We start from the raw sequence: 21914 nt of genomic DNA, 5'->3' as shown, positions 1-21914 counted from the left end.
CTACTGGAGGTGAAGACCACAATAACTGAAATGAAAAATTCCCAGGAAGGTTTCAGCAGATCGGAGATGGCAGAAGAAAGAATCAGTGAACTCACAGATAAGACAGCTGAAATGAGTCAGGCAGAGGAACTGAAAGAAAAAAGAATGAGAAAAAGTAAAAAATAGCCCAAGATACCAGTGGGACACAATCAATCATACCAATATATGTATTATGGGACTATCTGAGAGATAAGGAGTAGAGAAAGGAGCAGGAGGAATATTCAAAGAAATAATGGCAGAAAACTTCCCAAACTTGACAAAAGACATGAATATGCACTCCAAGAAGCCCAGAGAACACCAAACAAGATAAACTTGAAGAGAAATATGCCTAGAAATATGGTGGTCAAACTGTTGAACCCAAAGGACAAGGAGAGAGTTATGAAAGCTACAAGAGAAAAACAATGTGCTATGTCCAAGGGTATCCCAATAAGATGAAGTGCTGATTTTGCATCAAAAGTCATGAAGGTAAGGAGGCAGTGTGTTGAAAGACTTAAAGTGCTGAAAGAAAACAACTGTCAACCAAGAATTTTATAGCTGGCAAGACTTTCTTTCAAAACTAAGGGAAGAGTAAGATATTCCCATATAAACAAAAATTGAGAGAGTACATTACTACAAGGTCTTCCCTACAAGCAATGCTAAAGGGAGTTCTTCAGACAGAAAGGAAAAGACACTCAACAGTGGGTCAAAGCAGCATAAAGAACTAAAGACCTCCAGGAGAATAACTTTTGGGGTAATCATAAATGACAGTATTATTGAATTCTATTTTTTGGTATGTAACCCTGATTCTTACTTCCTGCAGGTGCTAAAATGCAAATTCATAAAAGGTAATGATAAGTTGATTGCTTGGGTGATACAATGCACAAAGATATAATTTGTAACAAGTACAAAAAAAGGCAGGGAGACATAAGGGTATAGGAGTAGTGTATGTGTATGCTATTGAAGTTAAGTTGGTGTCAAATCAAAAATAATAGCTATATACTTAGGATGTTAAATTTTAACTCCATGGTAACCACAAAGAAAATAAAAGAAAAATATATCCAGAAAGAAATGAAAAAGGACTCAATATGGTACAATATTAAAAAATCAAAGAAATATTAAAGTAGGTATTAATGAAAGAATGGAGGGTCAAAAAAAGTATAAAACTTGCAAAGACTAAATAGCAAAATGGCAAAAGAAAGTCCTGTATTATCAGTAGTTACTTTAAATGTAATGACTTAAATTCCCCAGTCAAAAGACAGAGACTGGCAAAACGGATAAAAAAGTATGACCCAACTATATGCTGTTTACAAGAGACCCACCTTAAATTCAAAGACATATCTACATATGTGGACAGTGAAAGCATGGGAAAAAATATATACTCTGCAAGTAGTAACCAAAAGCTATATTAATATCAGATAAAATAGACTTTAAATAAAAAACTGTTACAAGGAACAAAGAAGATCATTATATACTAATAAGGGAGTCAATTCAACAAGAATACATAACAAATATAAATATACATGCACCTAACAGCAGAGCCCCAAAATATATGAAGCAAATACTGCCAGATTTGAAGGGAAAAATAGATGGTTCTACATTAGTAGTAGGAGATTTCAATACACCACTTTCAATAATGGGTAGAATATCTACATAGGAGATCAGTAAGGAAACAGAAGACTTAAATGATACTATAAACCAACTAGACTTAACAGAGATATAGAACATTTGACCCAACAGCAGCAGAATACACATTCTTCTCTGATACACACTGGATCATTCTCCAGGATAGACCATATTCATAGATTATAAATCAAGTCAATGAATTCTGAAATACTGAAATCATACAATGTATGACCACAAGGGAAGGAAACCAGAAATCAATAAGAGAGGGACAAAGGGAAAATTTACAAATATTTGGAAATTTAAAAACATGCTCTTAAACAACAAATGGGTCAAAGAAGAAATTACCCAGGAAATTGGAAAATATCTTGAAGCAAATGAAAATGAAAACACAGCATACCAAAATCTACGGAATGCCGCAAAGGCAGAACTGAGAGGGAAATTTATAGCTCTAAATGCTTCCATTAAAATAAAAGAAGCTCTCAAATCAGAGACCTAACCTCACAATTGAAAGATCTAGAGAAAGAAACTCAAAGCAGACAGAAGGAAGGAAATAACAAAAATTAGGGTGGCTATAAAAGAAATAGGGAATTACAGAGACCCAACAAAATGCAAATGTTGATTCTTCATAAGGGTCAATGACATTGACAAACCTTTAGCTAGACTGACAAAGGAAATAAGAAAGCAGACACAAATAACTAAAATCAGAAATGAATGGGGGAAAATTACTACTGATCCCACAGAAATAAAAAGGACTATAAGAGTATACTATGAACAACTGTATGCCAACAAATTAGATAAGCGAGATGAAAGGAACAAGCTATAAGAAACACACAACCTACACTAACTCAAGAAGAAATAGACAATCTCAAAAACCAATAACTAGTAAAGAGATTGCATCAGTAATCAAAACTCTCCCAACAAAGAAAAATCCCAGACCAAATAGCCTCAGAAGAGAATTTTAGCAAACATTCCAAGAAGAATTAACACCAATCCTGCTCAAACTCTTCCAAAAAAAAAATTGAAGAAGAGAGAAAATGCCCTAATTCACTCTATGAGGCCAACATCACCTTCATATCAAAGCCAAATAAAGATAGCATAAGAAAAAAAATTACAGGCCAATATCTCTTATGAACATAGATTCAATAATCCTCAATAAAATACTAGTGAACAGAATCCAACAGCACATTAAAAGAATTACACACCATGATCAAGTGGTTTTTGTCTCAGGTATGCAAGGGTGGTTCAACATTAGAAAATCAATCAATGTAACATATAAAATTAACAGAATGAAAGAAAAAACATAATCATTTCAATTGATGTAGAACAGGCGTTTGACAAAATCTAGCACCTCTTCTTGCTTAAAAACAAAAACAAAAACAAAAAAAAAACACTTAGAAAACCAGGAAGAGAAGGAAATTTCTTCAACATGATAAAGAGCATATATGAAAAGCCCACAGCCAACATCACACTTAACAGTGAAAAACTGAAAGCTTTCCCTCTAAGATCAGGAATGAGACAAGGATGCCCTCCATCACCACTCTTATTCAACATGGTACTGGAAGTTCTAGTCAGAGCAATTAGGCAAGCAAAAGAAATAAAAAGCTTCCAAATTGGAAAGGAAAAAGTAAAACTTTCCCTATTTGCAGATCTATATATGATCTATATATGATCCTATATATAGAAAATCTTGATAAACCCACAACAAAGCTACTAGAACTAATAAATGAATTCAACTAAGTGGCGGGGTACAAGATCAACACCCCAAAATCAGTAATGTTTCTATACACTAGTAATGAATGATCTGAAGAAGAAATCAAGAGAAACATTCCATTTACAATTACTACTAAAATAATCAAATATATAGGAATAAATCTAAGCAAGGATGTAAAGAAAGGACTTGTACACAGAAAACTACAAAACATTTCTAAAAGAAATCAAAGAAGACCTAAATAAATGGAAGGACATTTCATGTTCATGGACTGGAAGACTAAGTATTAAGATATCAATTCTACCCAAAGTGATTTACAGATTGAGTGCAATCCCAGTCAAAACTGCAACAGCCTTCTTTGCAAAAATGGAAAAGCCAATCATCAAATTTATATGGAAGGGAAAGGGGCCCTGATAGCCAAAGTTATTTCAAAAAAGAATGAAGTTGGAAGACTCACACTTCCCAATCTTAAAACTTATGACAAAGACACAGTAATCAACACAGTAATCAATGACAGACATATGAAACAATGGAATCAAATTGAGAGTTCAGAGATCAACCCTCATATCTATGGCCAGCTGATTTTTGACAAGGATGCCAAGTCCACTAAATTAGGAAAGAATGGTCTTTTCAAAAAAAAAAAAAAAAAAATGTTGCTAGAAAAACTGGAATAAATGTGAACCCTTACCTCACACACTGTGCCAGTTTGGATGTGTTGTGTCCCCCCAAACGCCATTATCTTTGATGTAGTCTTGTGTGGGCAGACCTATCAGTGTTAATTAGATTGTAATTCTTTGAGTGTTTCCATGGAGATGTGCCCCACCCAACTGTGGGTGATGACTCTGATTGGATAAATTCCATGGAGGTTTTGGCCCACCCATTCAGGGTGGGTCTGAATTAAATTACTAGAGCACTCTATAAGTTCTGACAGAAGGAGCAAGCTGACACAGCCAAGAGAGACATTTTGAAGAAAGCACAGGAGCTGCAGATGAGAGACATTTTGAAGATGGCCATTGAAAGCAGACTCTTCCTCCAGAGAAGCTAAGAGAGGACAAATACCCCAAGTGCAACTAAGAGTGACATTTTTGAGGAACTGCAGCTTAGAGAGGCACATCCTGGGAGAAAGCCATTTTGAAACCAGAACCTTGGAGCAGGCACCAGCTACATGCCTTCCCAGCTAACACAGGTTTTCCGGACACCATTGGCCATCCTCCAGTGAAGGTACCTAACTGTTGATGCGTTACCTTGGACATTTTATAGCCTTATGACTGTAACTGTGTAACCAAATAAACCCCCTTTATAAAAGCCAATCCCGGAGGCGGGGCAAGATGGCGGACTGGTGAGCTGTATGTTTTAGTTACTCCTCCAGGAAACTAGGCAGAAAGCCAGGAACTGCGTGGACTGGACACCATAGAGCAATCTGACTTTGGGCATACTTCACACAACACTCATGAAAACGTCAAACTGCTGAGATCAGCGAAATCTGTAAGTTTTTGCAGCCAGGGGACCCGTGCCCCTCCCTGCCAGGCTCAGTCCCGTGGGAGGAGGGGCTGTCAGCTCCGGGAAGGAGAAGGGAGAACTGCAGTGGCAGCCCTTATCGGAAACTCATTCTACTGATCCAGACTCCAACCATAGACAGACTGAGACCAGACACCAGAGAATCTGAGAGCAGCCAGCCCAGCAGAGAGGAGACAGGCATAGAAAAAAAACAACACGAAAAACTCCAAAATAAAAGCGGAGGATTTTTGGAGTTCTGGTGAACATAGAAAGGGGAAGGACAGAGCTCAAGCCCCAAGGCGCATATGCAAATCCTGAAGAAAAGCTGATCTCTCTGCCCTGTGGACCTTTTCTTAATGGCCCTGGTTGCTTTGTCTCTTAGCATTTCAATAACCCATTAGATCTCTGAGGAGGGCCCTTTTTTTTTTTTTTTTAATCCTTTTTTCTTTTCCTAAAACAATTACACTAAGAAGCCTAATACAGAAAGCTTCAAAGACTTGCAATTTGGGCAGGTCAACTCAACTGCAGAACTAGGAGAGCTCTGAGACAAAAGGCAATAATCCAGTGGCTGAGAAAATTCACTAAACACCACAACTTCCCAAGAAAAGGGGGGTGTCCGTTCACAGCCATCATCTGGTGGACAGGAAACACTCCTGCCCGTCGTCAGCCCCATAGCCCAGAGCTGCCCCAGACAACCCAGTGTGACGGAAGTGCTTCAAATGACACGCACACATCACAAAACTGGGTGTGGACATTAGCCTTCCCTGCAACCTCAGCTGATTGTCCCAGAGTTGGGAAGGTGGAGCAGTGTGAATTAACAAAGCCCCATTCAGCCATCATTTCAGCAGACTGGGAGCCTCCCTACACAGACCAGCAGCCCAGAACTGCCCTGGGGGGACGGCACTCACCTGTGACATAGCACAGTCATCCCTCAACAGAGGACCCGGGGTGCACGGCCTGGAAGAGGGGCCCACTTGCAAGTCTCAGGAGCCATACGCCAATACCAAGGACTTGTGGGTCATTGGAAGAGACAAACTGTGGCAGGACTGAACTGAAGGATTAGACTATTGCAGCAGCTTTAAAACTCTAGGATCACCAGGGAGATTTGATTGTTAGGGCCACCCCCCCTCCCTGACTGCGCAGAAACATGCCCCATATACAGGGCAGGCAACACCAACTACACACGCAAGCTTGGTACACAAATTGGACCCCACAAGACTCACTCCCCCACTCACCAAAAAGGCTAAACAGGGAAGAACTGGCTTGTGGAGAACAGGTGGCTCGTGGACGCCACCTGCTGGTTAGTTAGAGAAAGTGTACTCCATGAAGCTGTAGATCTGATAAATCAGCGATAAGGACTTCAATTGCTCTACAAATCCTAAAAGAACCCTATCAAGTTCAGCAAATGCCACGAGGCCAAAAACAACAGAAAATTATAAAGCATATGAAAAAACCAGACGATATGGATAACCCAAGCCCAAGCACCCAAATCAAAAGATCCGAAGAGACACAGCACCTAGAGCAGCTACTCAAAGAACTAAAGATGAACAATGAGACCATAGTACAGGAGACAAAGGAAATTGAGAAGACCCTAGAAGAGCATAAAGAAGACATTGCAAGACTAAATAAAAAAATGGATGATCTTATGGAAATTACAGAAACTGTTGACCAAATTAAAAAGATTCTGGACACTCATAGTACAAGACTAGAGGAAGTTGATCAATGAATCAGTGACCTGGAAGATGACAGAATGGAAAATGAAAGCATAAAAGAAAGAATGGGGAAAAAAATTGAAAAAATCGAAATGGACCTCAGGGATATGATAGATAATATGAAACGTCCGAATATAAGACTCATTGGTGTCCCAGAAGGGGAAGAAAGGGGTAAAGGTCTAGGAAGAGTATTCAAAGAAATTGTTGGGGAAAACTTCCCAAATCTTCAAAACAACATAAATACACAAATCATAAATGCTCAGCGAACTCCAAATAGAATAAATCCAAATAAACCCACTCCGAGACATATACTGATCACACTGTCAAACACAGAAGAGAAGGAGCAAGTTCTGAAAGCAGCAAGAGAAAAGCAATTCACCACATACAAAGGAAACAGCATAAGACTAAGTAGTGACTACTCAGCAGCCACCATGGAGGCAAGAAGGCAGTGGCACGATATATTTAAAATTCTGAGTGAGAAAAATTTCCAGCCAAGAATACGTTATCCAGCAAAGCTCTCTTTCAAATTTGAGGGAGAGCTTAAATTTTTCACAGACAAACAAATGCTGAGAGAATTTGCTAACAAGAGACCTGCCCTACTGGAGATACTAAAGGGAGCCCTACAGACAGAGAAACAAAGAAAGGACAGAGAGACTTGGAGAAAGGTTCGGTATCGGTACAATAAAGGATATTAATAGAGAGAGGGAAAAGTATGACAAACATAAACCAAAGGATAAGATGGCTGATTCACGAAAAGCCTTCACAGTTATCACGTTGAATGTAAATGGATTAAACTCCCCAATTAAAAGATATAGATTCGCAGAATGGATCAAAAAAAATGAACCATCAATATGTTGCATACAAGAGACTCATCTTAGACACAGGGACACAAAGAAACTGAAAATGAAAGGATGGAAAATAATATTTCATGCAAGCTACAGCCAAAAGAAAGCAGGTGTAGCAATATTAATCTCAGATAAAATAGACTTCAAATGCAGGGATGTTTTGAGAGACAAAGAAGGCCAATATGTACTAATAAAAGGGGCAATTCAGCAAGAAGAAATAACAATCGTAAATGTCTATGCACCCAATCAAGGTGCCACAAAATACATGAGAGAAACACTGGCAAAACTAAAGGAAGCAATTGATGTTTCCACAATAATTGTGGGAGACTTCAACACATCACTCTCTCCTATAGATAGATCAACCAGACAGAAGACCAATAAGGAAATTGAAAACCTAAACAATCTGATAAATGAATTAGATTTAACAGACATATACAGGACATTACATCCCAAATCACCAGGATACACATACTTTTCTAGTGCTCACAGAACTTTCTCCAGAATAGATCATATGCTGGGACATAAAACAAGCCTCAAAAAATTTAAAAAGATTGAAATTATTCAAAGCACAGTCTCTGACCACAATGGAATACAATTAGAAGTCAATAACCATCAGAGACTTAGAAAATTCACAAATACCTGGAGGTTAAACAACACACTCCTAAACAATCAGTGGGTTAAAGAAGAAATAGCAAGAGAAATTGCTAAATATATAGAGACGAATGAAAATGAGAACACAACATACCAAAACCTATGGGATGCAGCAAAAGCAGTGCTAAGGGGGAAATTTATAGCACTAAACGCATATATTAAAAAGGAAGAAAGAGCCAAAGTCAAAGAACTAATGGATCAACTGAAGAAGCTAGAAAATGAACAGCAAACCAATCCTAAACCAAGTACAAGAAAAGAAATAACAAGGATTAAAGCAGAAATAAATGACATAGAGAACAAAAAAACAATAGAGAGGATAAATATCACCAAAAGTTGGTTCTTTGAGAAGATCAACAAGATTGACAAGCCCCTAGCTAGACTGACAAAATCAAAAAGAAAGAAGACCCATATAAACAAAATAATGAATGAAAAAGGTGACATAACTGCAGATCCTGAAGAAATTAAAAAAATTATAAGAGGATATTATGAACAACTGTATGGCAACAAACTGGATAATGTAGAAGAAATGGACAATTTCCTGGAAACATATGAACAACCTAGACTGACCAGAGAAGAAATAGAAGACCTCAACCAACCCATCACAAGCAAAGAGATCCAATCAGTCATCAAAAATCTTCCCACAAATAAATGCCCAGGGCCAGATGGCTTCACAGGGGAATTCTATCAAACTTTCCAGAAAGAACTGACACCAATCTTACTCAAACTCTTTCAAAACATTGAAAAAAATGGAACACTACCTAACTCATTTTATGAAGCTAACATCAATCTAATACCAAAACCAGGCAAAGATGCTACAAAAAAGGAAAACTACCGGCCAATCTCCCTAATGAATATAGATGCAAAAATCCTCAACAAAATACTTGCAAATCGAATCCAAAGACACATTAAAAAAATCATACACCATGACCAAGTGGGGTTCATTCCAGGCATGCAAGGATGGTTCAACATAAGAAAATCAATCAATGTATTACAACACATTAATAAGTCAAAAGGGAAAAACCAATTGATCATCTCAATAGATGCTGAAAAAGCATTTGACAAAATCCAACATCCCTTTTTGATAAAAACACTTCAAAAGGTAGGAATTGAAGGAAACTTCCTCAACATGATAAAGAGCATATATGAAAAACCCACAGCCAGCATAGTACTCAATGGTGAGAGACTGAAAGCCTTCCCTCTAAGATCAGGAACAAGACAAGGATGCCCGCTGTCACCACTGTTATTCAACATTGTGCTGGAAGTGCTAGCCAGGGCAATCCGGCAAGACAAAGAAATAAAAGGCATCCAAATTGGAAAAGAAGAAGTAAAACTGTCATTGTTTGCAGATGATATGATCTTATATCTAGAAAACCCTGAGAAATCGACGATACAGCTACTAGAGCTAATAAACAAATTTAGCAAAGTAGCGGGATACAAGATTAATGCACATAAGTCAGTCATGTTTCTATATGCTAGAAATGAACAAACTGAAGAGACACTCAAGAAAAAGATACCATTTTCAATAGCAACTAAAAAAATCAAGTACCTAGGAATAAACTTAACCAAAGATGTAAAAGACCTATACAAAGAAAACTACATCACTCTACTAAAAGAAATAGAAGGGGACCTTAAAAGATGGAAAAATATTCCATGTTCATGGATAGGAAGGCTAAATGTCATTAAGATGTCAATTCTACCCAAACTCATCTACAGATTCAATGCAATCCCAATCAAAATTCCAACAACCTACTTTGCAGACTTGGAAAAGCTAGTTATCAAATTTATTTGGAAAGGGAAGATGCCTCGAATTGCTAAAGACACTCTAAAAAAGAAAAACGAAGTGGGAGGACTTACACTCCCTGACTTTGAAGCTTATTATAAAGCCACAGTTGCCAAAACAGCATGGTACTGGCACAAAGATAGACATATAGATCAATGGAATCGAATTGAGAATTCAGAGATAGACCCTCAGATCTATGGTCGCCTGATCTTTGATAAGGCCCCCAAAGTCACTGAACTGAGCCATAATGGTCTTTTCAACAAATGGGGCTGGGAGAGTTGGATATCCATATGCAAAAGAATGAAAGAGGACCCCTACCTCACCCCCTACACAAAAATTAACTCAAAATGGACCAAAGATCTCAATATAAAAGAAAGTACCATAAAACTCCTAGAAGATAATGTAGGAAAACATCTTCAAGACCTTGTATTAGGCGGCCACTTCCTAGACTTTACACCCAAAGCACAAGCAACAAAAGAGAAAATAGATAAATGGGAACTCCTCAAGCTTAGAAGTTTCTGCACCTCAAAGGAATTTCTCAAAAAAGTAAAGAGGCAGCCAACTCAATGGGAAAAAATTTTTGGAAACCATGTATCTGACAAAAGACTGATATCTTGCATATATAAAGAAATCCTACAACTCAATGACAATAGTACAGACAGCCCAATTATAAAATGGGCAAAAGATATGAAAAGACAGTTCTCTGAAGAGGAAATACAAATGGCCAAGAAACACATGAAAAAATGTTCAGCTTCACTAGCTATTAGAGAGATGCAAATTAAGAACACAATGAGATACCATCTAACACCGGTTAGAATGGCTGCCATTAAACAAACAGGAAACTACAAATGCTGGAGGGGATGTGGAGAAATTGGAACTCTTATTCATTGTTGGTGGGACTGTATAATGGTTCAGCCACTCTGGAAGTCAGTCTGGCAGTTCCTTAGAAAACTAGATATAGAGTTACCATTCGATCCAGCGATTGCACTTCTCGGTATATACCTGGAAGATCGGAAAGCAGTGACACGAACAGATATCTGCACACCAATGCTCATAGCAGCATTATTCACAATTGCCAAGAGATGGAAACAACCCAAATGTCCTTCAACAGATGAGTGGATAACTAAAATGTGGTATATATACACGATGGAATACTACGCGGCAGTAAGAAGGAACGATCTCGTGAAACATATGACAACATGGATGAACCTTGAAGACATAATGCTGAGCGAAATAAGCCAGGCACAAAAAGGGAAATATTATATGCTACCACTGATGTGAACTTTGAAAAATGTAAAACAAATGGTTTATAATGTAGAATGTAGGGGAACTAGCAGTAGAGAGCAATTAAGGAATGGGGAACAATAATCCAAGAAGAACAGATAAGCTATTTAACGTTCTGGGGATGCCCAGAAATGACTATGGTCTGTTAATTTCTGATGGATATACTAGGAACAAGTTCACAGAAATGTTGCTATATTATGTAACTTTCTGGGGGTAAAGTAGGAACATGTTGGAAGTAAAGCAGTTATCTTAGGCTAGTTGTCTTTTTCTTACTCCCTTGTTATGGTCTCTTTGAAATGTTCTTTTATTGTATGTTTGTTTTCTTTTTAACTTCTTTTTCATACAGTTGATTTAAAAAAGAAGGGAAAGTTAAAAAAAAAAAAAAAGAAAAAGAAAAACAAGGGAAAAAAAAGATGTAGTGCCCCCTTGAGGAGCCTGTGGAGAATGCAAGGGTATTCGCCTACCCCACCTCCATGGTTGCTAACATGACCACAGACATAGGGGACTGGTGGTTTGATGGGTTGAGCCCTCTACCATAAGTTTTACCCTTGGGAAGACGGTTGCTGCAAAGGAGAGGCTAGGCCTCCCTATGGTTGTGCCTAAGAGCCTCCTCCCGAATGCCTCTTTGTTGCTTAGATGTGGCCCTCTCTCTCTGGCTAAGCCAACTTGAAAGGTGAAATCACTGCCCTCCCCCCTACGTGGGATCAGACACCCAGGGGAGTGAATCTCCCTGGCAACGTGGAATATGACTCCCGGGGAGAAATGTAGACCCGGCATCGTGGGACGGAGAACATCTTCTTGACCAAAAGCGGGATGTGAAAGGAAATGAAATAAGCTTCAGTGGCAGAGAGATTCCAAAAGGAGCCGAGAGGTCACTCTGGTGGGCACTCTTATGCACACTTTAGACAACCCTTTCCAGGTTCTAAAGAATTGGGGTAGCTGGTGGTGGATACCTGAAACTATCAAACTACAACCCAGAACCCATGAATCTCGAAGACAGTTGTATAAAAATGTTGCTTATTAGGGGTGACAATGGGATTGGGAAAGCCATAAGGACCACACTCCACTTAGTCTAGTTTATGGATGGATGAGTAGAAAAACAGGGGAAGGAAACAAACAGACAAAGGTACCCAGTGTTCTTTTTTACTTCAATTGCTCTTTTTCACTCTAATTATTATTCTTGTTATTTTTGTGTGTGTGCTAATGAAGGTGTCAGGGATTGATTTAGGTGATGAATGTACAACTATATAATGGTACTGTAAACAATCGAAAGTACGATTTGTTTTGTATGACTGCGTGGTATGTGAATATATCTCAATAAAATGAAGATTTAAAAAAAAAAAAAAAAGCCAATCCTGGTGTTTTGCATTCCAGCATTAGCAAACTAGGACACACCATATATAAAAACCAACTCAAAAGAGATCAAATATCTAAATATAAGGACCAGAACTATAAATATCCTAGAAGAAAACATAGGGCAGCATCTTCCAGACCTTGATTTAGCAATATTTCTTAGACTTTACTCCCAAAGCATAAGCAACAAAATAAAATATAAACAGGACCTCATAAAAATTTAAAACTTCTAGGCATTAAAGAACAACCTAACCAATGGGAAAAAAATATTTGGAAACCATATCCAATAAGAGGTTAGTATCCAGAATATGTAACGAAATTTTAGAACTCAACAACACAAACAACCCAATTTAAAAATGGGCAAAAGACTTGAATAGATATTTCTCCAAAGAAGACAAGCACATGGCCAAAAAACACATGAAAAGATGCTCACCATCATTAGCCATTTCGGAAATGCAAATCAAAACCACAATGAGATACCATTTCACACCCATTAGAATGGCTACTATTTTAAAGCAAAAAATTTTCGAGTGTTAGAGAGGGTTGGAGAAACAGGAATACTAATTCATTGCTGGTGTGCAGCCACTGTGGAAGACAGGTTTGTGGTTTCTCAGAAAATAAAATATAGAATTATATCATATGACTCAGCAATCCCACTTCTAGGTATATATACAAAGAACTGAGAGCAGAGATTTGAACAGATTTACACACCAGTGTTCAGTGCAACATTATTCACAATTACCGAAAGATGGAAGCAACCCAATGCTGGAATATTATCCAGCCATAAAGAGGAATAAAGTTCTGATGTATAAGACAACATGGATGAACCCTGAAGACATCATGTTGAGTGAAATAATCCAGACACAAAAGGACAATTATAGTATGACCTCATCAATAATTAGAATAAGCAAGTTTATAGTCAGAAACTAGAATATACAGCACCAGAAGCCAGGTGGGGTGGGGAATGAGGAGTTAATGCTTGAATTATACAGAGTTTCTGCTTGGGATAATGGAAAATTATGGTAGTGGATGTGGTGGTGGTGGCACAGCATTGTGGATATAATTAACAGCACTGAAATATATATTTGAAAGTGGTTAAAAGGGGAAATGTGGGGTTGCATGGATGTTACTGGAATAGGAACTACAAACAAAATCCCTGGTACTCTGCAACACAGTCCAATCCTAAAATGAACCATGGACTATAGTTAAGTTAATAATACAATTACAAAAATGTTCTTTCATCAATTGCAACAAATGTACCATACTGGATGTTATTAATTAGGTGCTCTATATTCTATGTATGATTTTTCTGTAAACCTATATCTCTAATAAAATTTTTTAAACGCTAGAATAGCAGGTTTGCTGCAATACAATCTGTCTGATTCAACTACAGCTCTGCAGATTTCTGTCAGTATCATGTTTACAACAAATCCTAACTATAGCTACAATGAATTTTCATATTCTCTATCAGAGTGCACAAAGTGATTTTAAATTCAAGTCTAATTAAATCCTTCTAATAAACTTAGGGGATATGTCCTCATCTGTACAAGTTATCAATTTATTGCATCAAGGCCAAAACCACCCTTCGTTACCTACTCTGTGATAATGGACTTGAATCTTTTAATCATCTCTCCTTTGCAGCAGGCACGATATTAAGCTTTGTCAGAAGAGGGCGCTGGAGCAAGGAGTTTTTCTTCTTGCTTCCAGTGTGTGCTGTACTGGTTTTCTTCTTGTTATTACTGGATGGTAGTCAGCAGCTAGTATGTGAGAAGACATCCAGTTGCACTCTGCCCTAGTCACATGCCCAGAACATTCAGTCCCTATGTAAGCTTTCAGCCACAGCCACAGCCCAGTGACCACCTCTGCATGGCTTTCCCAATGCAGACAGCATGAACTCTAGATCTCCTGCCACCCTGCTGGTGAGCAAGTTTGGGACACCCCAACTGCCTGCGTATACCAGCCAGCACTTGGCTCCTGCAGCGTGCTTTCTCCAGCATTAGGCTCCTGTAGAGTGCAGTTTTTCCAGTGTCACATTTCTGCAGAGAGAGGCTTCTCTAGCTCCTGGTTCCTGCAGTATCTGGTCACCAGCAGTAAGCGGCTTCCCACAGCACTGATTCCAGCAACTCTGCAACAAGTCTTAAGGTGCAGCACTTCCCTGTGGATTGCTTCCCCAGTATCCCAGAAGACAGTTTTTCAGCAAGTCCCAATGCTGAGACTTGAGTGACTTCATCTAAGCTCTGGAGCTCAGGCTAGGAGGAGAAAGGGCAGCTCTTCCTTAGCACTCTATCTGAGTTCTATGGGTAGGGATTGTTTTTACATGTTATTGCTGTATTCTATAGAATACCAATAGCCAATCCCCTGTTACTCTAATCCCCATTATAATCAATGATTCTTATACTGAACTTTCCTTGTTCAAATTACTGAGTGGTTTTTGTCTCCTGATGGGCCTTAACTGATATCATCTTATAATATGAAGAAATTCAAGTCAGGCAATTAGAAGTAAAGCCAAGACCAAACCCAGATCTTCTAATACAAATCCCATGTTTTTTCTACTACACCACAATATTCTTGCCATAAATAAACGCATAAAGGTGCAGAAAGGTGGAAGCACTTAATTTCACAAACTGATTAATCTCAATATCATTTTAAAGCAGTCCCCTTCCAATTTACTCTTTAACACTCAAGGCAAAAAAGTATCCCACTTACCTGAAACTATCAAACTACAACCCAGAACCCATGAATCTCAAAGACAGATGTATAAAAATGTAGTTTATGAGGGGTGACAATGGGATTGGGAAAGCCATAAGGACCACACTCCACTTTGTCTAGTTTATGGATGGATGAGTAGAAAAATAGGGGAAGGAAACAAACAGACAAAGGTACCCAGTGTTCTTTTTTACTTCAATTGCTCTTTTTCACTCTAATTATTATTCTTGTTATTTTTGTGTGTGTGCTAATGAAGGTGTCAGGGATTGATTTAGGTGATGAATGTACAACTATGTAATGGTACTGTAAACAATCGAAAGTACGATTTGTTTTGTATGACTGCGTGGTATGTGAATATATCTCAATAAAATGAAAAAAAAAAAAAAAAAAAAAAGTATCCCACTGTGTGATTTGAAGCTGTATGTACCCCAGAAAAGTATGTTCTTAAAGTTAATCCATTCCGGTGGGTGTGGACCTTTCATAAAAAGGATCTTTTGATGAGTAGGAACTTAAGATTGACTCACCTTATTCATGGTGGGTCTTAATACTTTTACTGGAATCCTTTATAAGAGAATGAAATTCAGACAAAGAGAGAGAAAGCCAGGAAAGCAAGAAGCTGAAAGCAATGAAACCGGAAGAGAAGCAAGAGACCAGCAGATGCCACCCTGTGCCTTGTCATGTGGCAAAGGAGTCCAAGATCATCAGCAGCTGGCCTTCAAAAAGAAAGCATCATCTTGATGATGCCTTGATTTTGACATTTTCATGGTCTCAAAACTGTAAGCCGGAAAGCTAATAAATTCTTGTGCCAGTTTGAATGTATTGTGTCCCCCCAAACACCATTATCTTTGATGTAATCTTGTGTGGGCAGATGTTATCAATTTTGATTAGATTTCTTCAAGTGTTTCTTTGGAGATGTGCCCCACCCAGCTGTGGGTGATGACTCTGATTGGATAATTTCCATGGAATGTTGGCCCACCCATTGGGTGGGCCTTGATCATTGGAGACATATAAATGAGCTGATGGGCAGAGGGAACTCAGTGTAGCTGAGAGTGACCTTTTGAAGAGGAGCTACAGTCAAGAGGGACACTTTGAAGAATGCACTGGAACTGAGAGAGGAGCTTCAGCTTACAGAGACATTTTGGAGATGGCCTTTGAAAGCAGACTTTTGCTCTGGAGAAGCTAAGAGAGGACAAATGCCCCAAGAGCAACTAAGAGAGACATTTTTGAGAAGCTGAAGCCTAGAAAGGAACGTCCTCAGAGAAAGCCATTTTGAAACCAGAACTTGGAGCAGACGCTGGCCAAAAGCCTTCCCAGCTAACAGAGGTTTTCCGAACAACATTGGCCATCCTCCAGTGAAGGTACCCGATTGTTGATGCGTTACTTTGGACACTTTATGGCCTTAAGACTGTAACTGTGTAACCAAATAAACCCCTTTTTATAAAAGCCAATCCATTTCTGGTGTTTTGCCTTCCAGCAGCATTAGCAAACTAGAACAATTCTCATTGCTAAAAGCCAACCTATTTTATGGTATCTGTTTTCAGCAGCCTAGCAAACTAAAACACACACCATACAACATGCTATACTGGGAATACCAATTAAACAGGTATCAGCTTGCAGTATCTTATTAAAAAATAAAATGTAGAGACTGACACTACATACAATTTTAACCACAAAAGGAATTCTAGAAGCCACAGGTTGTGTTGAACACAGATTAAATTCCACATGAGAAACCAGGTAAACTCAATATAGGATACCAGTAAGTTAACATCCTAACTTTTGATGAAATGAGTACACAATTGTAACGAACACAATGTAATCAGGGTGTATTTTATGGCTCATCTGTATAAACCAAACTAAATGGAAAAGATGCTTGACTATTCTTAGTAGTCAAGGCTCATTTTCTTAGTACATAAAGAAAAACTGCCTTCTAATATTAGAATCTAAAGAAAACTCAATATAAGAGAGTTCAGTACATTAAGCATCCAAAGCTAGCCAAGGTCCCATATCAATTTCTGATAGCGAACAGTATCCAATGGTCTTAATTTCAGATAAATTAAAAACACCAAACAAGGTATCAATCCCGTATTTCCTTCAGTCCCCAATACCCTTATCCAAAGTACTTCTCCTTGGTTACCGCTTGCCATATACACCCAACACACCCCTGCACTTTTGTGCATGATCTTTCATCTGCTTAGATGCACTTTCAACAATACTCAACCCCTAGTTCCCAGCTCCCATTTTAAATATTGCCTCAATTATGAAGCTTTTTCCTAGACTCCACTAACCACCCAAGATGTGATTCCTCCATCATTGAAAGCCCCATTGAATGATCTGTGCTTTTGTTACAGTGCCTACTGTGCTCTGCTTGATATATATATATATATATATATATATATATATATATATATATATATACTTCCCTTGATGTCCCTGGGAGGCTCTAAGTTACTTGGGGGCAGGAAAACTTTTGGTCTTATGTCCTATTGTCAAAGAGCTCAATGACAAATATTTAGACAATTTCCCAAGGTCACACAGCAGGCATAGAGAATGACCAGGAATAGAATCCAAGTCTCTTGACTGCCAGAAACCTCTTTGCATTATGTCAAGAGCCAAGGTTTAAGAGGATAAGTGAGAGAACAGGACTATGAGAATTGCCAGTTTGACAGCAGAATGTGTATTGTGCTTGACGACAGGAAAATTTTAAAAGGCTGGTGTGATGGTCAGGTTCATGTGTCAACTTGGCCAGGTGATGGCACCCAACTGTCTGGTCAAGCAAGCACTGGCCTAACCACTGCTGCAAGGATGTTTGTGGCTGGTTTATTAAATCATCATTCAATTGGCTGCAGCTGTGACTGATGACTTTAACAAAGGGCGTGTCTTCCACAATGAGAAAATGCAGTCAGCTGGATTTAATCCAATCAATTGAAGACTTTTAAGTGAGACAGATAGAGGTCCTTCACTTCTTTGGCTGCCCAGTGAAGCATTTCCTGAGGAGTTCATTGAAGTTGTCAGTTCGTTTCCTGAGGAGTTCATTGAACATCCTCATTGGAGTTGCCAGTTTGCTGCCTGCCCTACGGAATTTGGACTCATGCATACCCACAGTTGTGTGAGACATTTTTATAAATCTTATAGTTATAGATATGTCTCATTGATCCTGTTTCCCTAGAAAACCCTAATTAATACAGCTGGTTATGGCCAGATGATGAAAATTGAAACCAGCTTATAATACTTGGAATTTATTTGATGTCATTAAGACTACTGAGCAGGGAGGGCCATATAAAAAGCTATGTCTGTGATGATCATTAGGCCTTATGGTATCTAATGAACTGAAAATGAGTAATGTTGGGAGTTAAGTTAGGAGGTTACTAAAGCCCACACATAGTGAATATGTCAAGATCTGGTGTGGTATTACATGTATTTAGCACACTGTATCTCATTTTTTGCAATCTGATTTTTACTCAACAATCTGTTTCTAAGATCCATCCATGTAGTAGCATGTAGTGTAATTTATTGATTTCATTGCTGTATAACAGCCAATATTGTGAATTTACTAAAATTTATTTATCCATTACACTGTTGATGAAAACTGTATTGCTTCCAGACTCTTGCTAGTCTAAACAATGCTGCTATAAACATTCTTGTACGTGACCTTTGGTGATGTGTAAGAGTTTTATCTAGCAGATTTACCTCGTGGAAGAGTAGATAATTATATGGTATGCACGTTTTCAGCATCAATAGATTATTTCTTCTTTTCCTTGCCTTTCTATTTTGGCAAGGATTTCCTGTACAATGTTAAATAGAAGTGGTGAGAGTGGACCCTCTATTTCCAATGTTAGTATGAAAGCATTCAATACTTAACCATTAATTTTGAGGCAAGCTATAGTTTTTTCTTAGATGCCCTTTACCAAATTGAGAAAGTTCCCTTATATTTCTAGTTTGCTGAGTTTTTTGTTTGCTTGTTTGCTTCTTTTGTCACAAATAGGTGTTCAGTTTTGTCAAATGTTTTCTATTTGTTGAGATGATTGTGTAGTTTTTAACTTTCATTATGCTAATATAGTGAATTACATTGATTAATGATTATTGAATAATAAACCCCTTGTTTACAAGTGATGAACTCTACTGAGCCATGATTTATTATCATTTTTATATATTTTTGGATTTCATTTGTCAGTGTTTTGTTAAGAATTTTTAAGGTTATGTATTACATGCTATAGTCTGTAGTAATTTCCTTTACTTGTAATGTTTTTATCAGGCTTTAGTAACAGGGTTATGTTGCCCTCATAAAATGAGTTGAAATTGCTCCTTCCTCTATTTCCTGAAAAATTTTGTGTAAGTTTGGTAGTTTTTTAATACTCCTTCTTGAAAAATAGTTTCGTTGGATCTAACATTCTGTTTTCTGCTGCATTCCCAAAATCCAGGGAGCACTATACACACTGAAGTCTATGTGAGTGGCACCCTCTGGAATTGTTCAGTGCACAACCTGTATAGCTACATACAGTAGTCTTGTTTGTGATTTTCTAAGAACATTGAAGCTATTGGTTCACTGTCTTCTAGCTTCCTAATTATTGTTCTTTACAGCTGATAATTCTTTTCTCTCTGGATGCTCTTAAGATCTCTTTTTCTTTGGTGTTTCATAAATTCATGTTAATTTCTTCAGTGTTCCATTACTTCACTAGGTATGTCTGTATTCTTTTAATTATCCCACTTAGTATACATGGTCCTTTGATGCTACATGATACATGACTTTCATTAATTCTAGACAATTTTCAGCCAATTGTTTCCTGTGCTCTGTTACCTCTATTCTTTCCTTCTAGGACTCTGATGGGATGCTTCCTGGATATTTAGTGTGTCCTCCATATCATCTAATTTTTATTTCATATTTTCTGTCTTCTTATCTCTCTGCATTATTATATTCTGGAGAATCACTTCATAAATATCATCCAGTTCGTTAATTCTCTTTTTAGCTATGTCTGATATGTTTGTAAACCATTCACTGACTTTTTAATTTCAATTATATTTTACATTTTTAGATTTATAATTTAGTCTTTTTTGCAAGTCAACCCAATCACATCTGAAAGTCTTTTGTTCCACCTTCATTTAAAATTTTTTAATTTTATTTTTAAAATATTTTATAACTAGCTCTTTTGTATTCTGAAACTGATAATTCTAATATATGATGTTCTTGGTTCTTGGAGAGTCAGAATCTGTCATTTGTTGTGCTTGTTGACTATTATTAAGAATGACCTGGGGGGGTGGTATTTAATTGCAAGTTCATATTTAATTGACTATATATTCTTTGAATTCTGAGGACCTATATGTCTCCTGGGGAGATGAATTTAATAACAGAAGTAAAAGCACTCTAAATTTTAAAGTGTTACTCAAAATAATTGGGGTTGCTTTCTTGCAGAGAAGGTTTACATGTTTTTTGTTTTTTGTTTTTTCTGTCAGGAGCTAGGGATGTTACTGATCTGTGTCCACTTTTGTCCTTTTGGTGAGGGGAGGGGGGAAGGGGAGCAGGTCCCAGTTTAAAACAGGAACTTGGAATCAGTTCCTCCACCACAATGGCCCCCAGGATTAGTCTTTCTTCATATTTAACATTGGATTTAGTGTCCCAATCTTGCACTCATAATGACATTTGCCTTCAGGGCAAACCCTGCCTCCTGTTTTGTTACTGCTTGTACTGTTTTTTGTTTGCCTAGGTTTGTTTCTTTGTTTGTTTTTGCCCTTGAAAATGTCCCTCGTTTTCTTGAAAGGCTCTTAAAAGAACACCTGTTACACGTTAGCCAGGATCTATGTGCACTGTAACCAGTAGGCCCTTCAGAATACATAATCTGCCATACTGTGAGAAGTAAGATTCTTCCTTCTCTTCTACATTTCATCTCAGTATCTTGTCCATCCATCTAAAATATGCTACAGTCCTTTCAGACTATTATAGTTCTGTCATTTCTTCTCATCTAATTAAGAAGACAGTAGCAATGATATTTTCTGAAGTAGTTTATGTTCTTTTTACACTTCCTTAAATACTTAACATATTATGACATCTCTACATTGACCCCCATTCTAATCTAGAATAAATGATGCTGAGTATATATAGTAGGAGCTAACTGTGAAAAGTAAGATCAAAGCAAAAAAACATGTCAAGTACACATTGGAGGGCATTTTCTCCAATGCTATTGAAGAGATAAGAAAAAGTCAGCTGCAGATGCATGTGTGCATTTTAGTTAAGACTGTTTCCTTCCAAGATAATATTTTGTGATTCAACACAATTCTGTCAAACAAGATTTACAAGTGTTTTTGGCTTTACCCAGTATTGTATTCAAAGGTTACATTCTGGATATAAAAGACCATCTCAGTAGTTAAATAATTTGGCAGCAAAATAGTTCATACCTCCTTACAATAAACAAAGGGAAAACAAAACTAGTGAAATTTTACACTTAAGAGAGAAAGCTGAAGACACTACAATTCAATATTCATAGAGACTTTTGCTTTACCTTCATTAATTAACCAAGACTATTTGTTTAGATCAAATTTAAGTAATTTAGGTTTAAATTCCATTTCATTATCAGTTTAAAGTACTTTCAAAAATAGACTAAATCTGTATAAATAATATGCCTTTAGGACCAAGGAGATTTCTTTCTGTGTGTGCAATATTCTTGGCCTATGATTTCTAATTAAGATTTGGCAAAACAAATAATGTATATATATTCACACTTCTCTTAACAAGAAAAGCTTGCATT

At 37.6% G+C, this 21914-nt stretch overlaps 1 protein-coding gene across 3 annotated transcripts in view; it reads right to left on the bottom strand.

Moving 5' to 3' along the window:
* FGF12 (fibroblast growth factor 12) overlaps positions 1-21914 on the bottom strand; it is a 631141-nt gene that overhangs the window by 319800 nt on the left and 289427 nt on the right. The gene's annotated exons all lie outside the window — the stretch shown is intronic.

Source organism: Choloepus didactylus, chromosome 1, assembly GCF_015220235.1.
Source record: "Choloepus didactylus isolate mChoDid1 chromosome 1, mChoDid1.pri, whole genome shotgun sequence".
NCBI classification, from domain to species: Eukaryota; Metazoa; Chordata; class Mammalia; order Pilosa; family Megalonychidae; genus Choloepus; species Choloepus didactylus.
The sequence above is the reverse complement of the archived record's forward strand: the minus strand, read 5'-3'. Positions and strand labels throughout refer to the sequence as shown.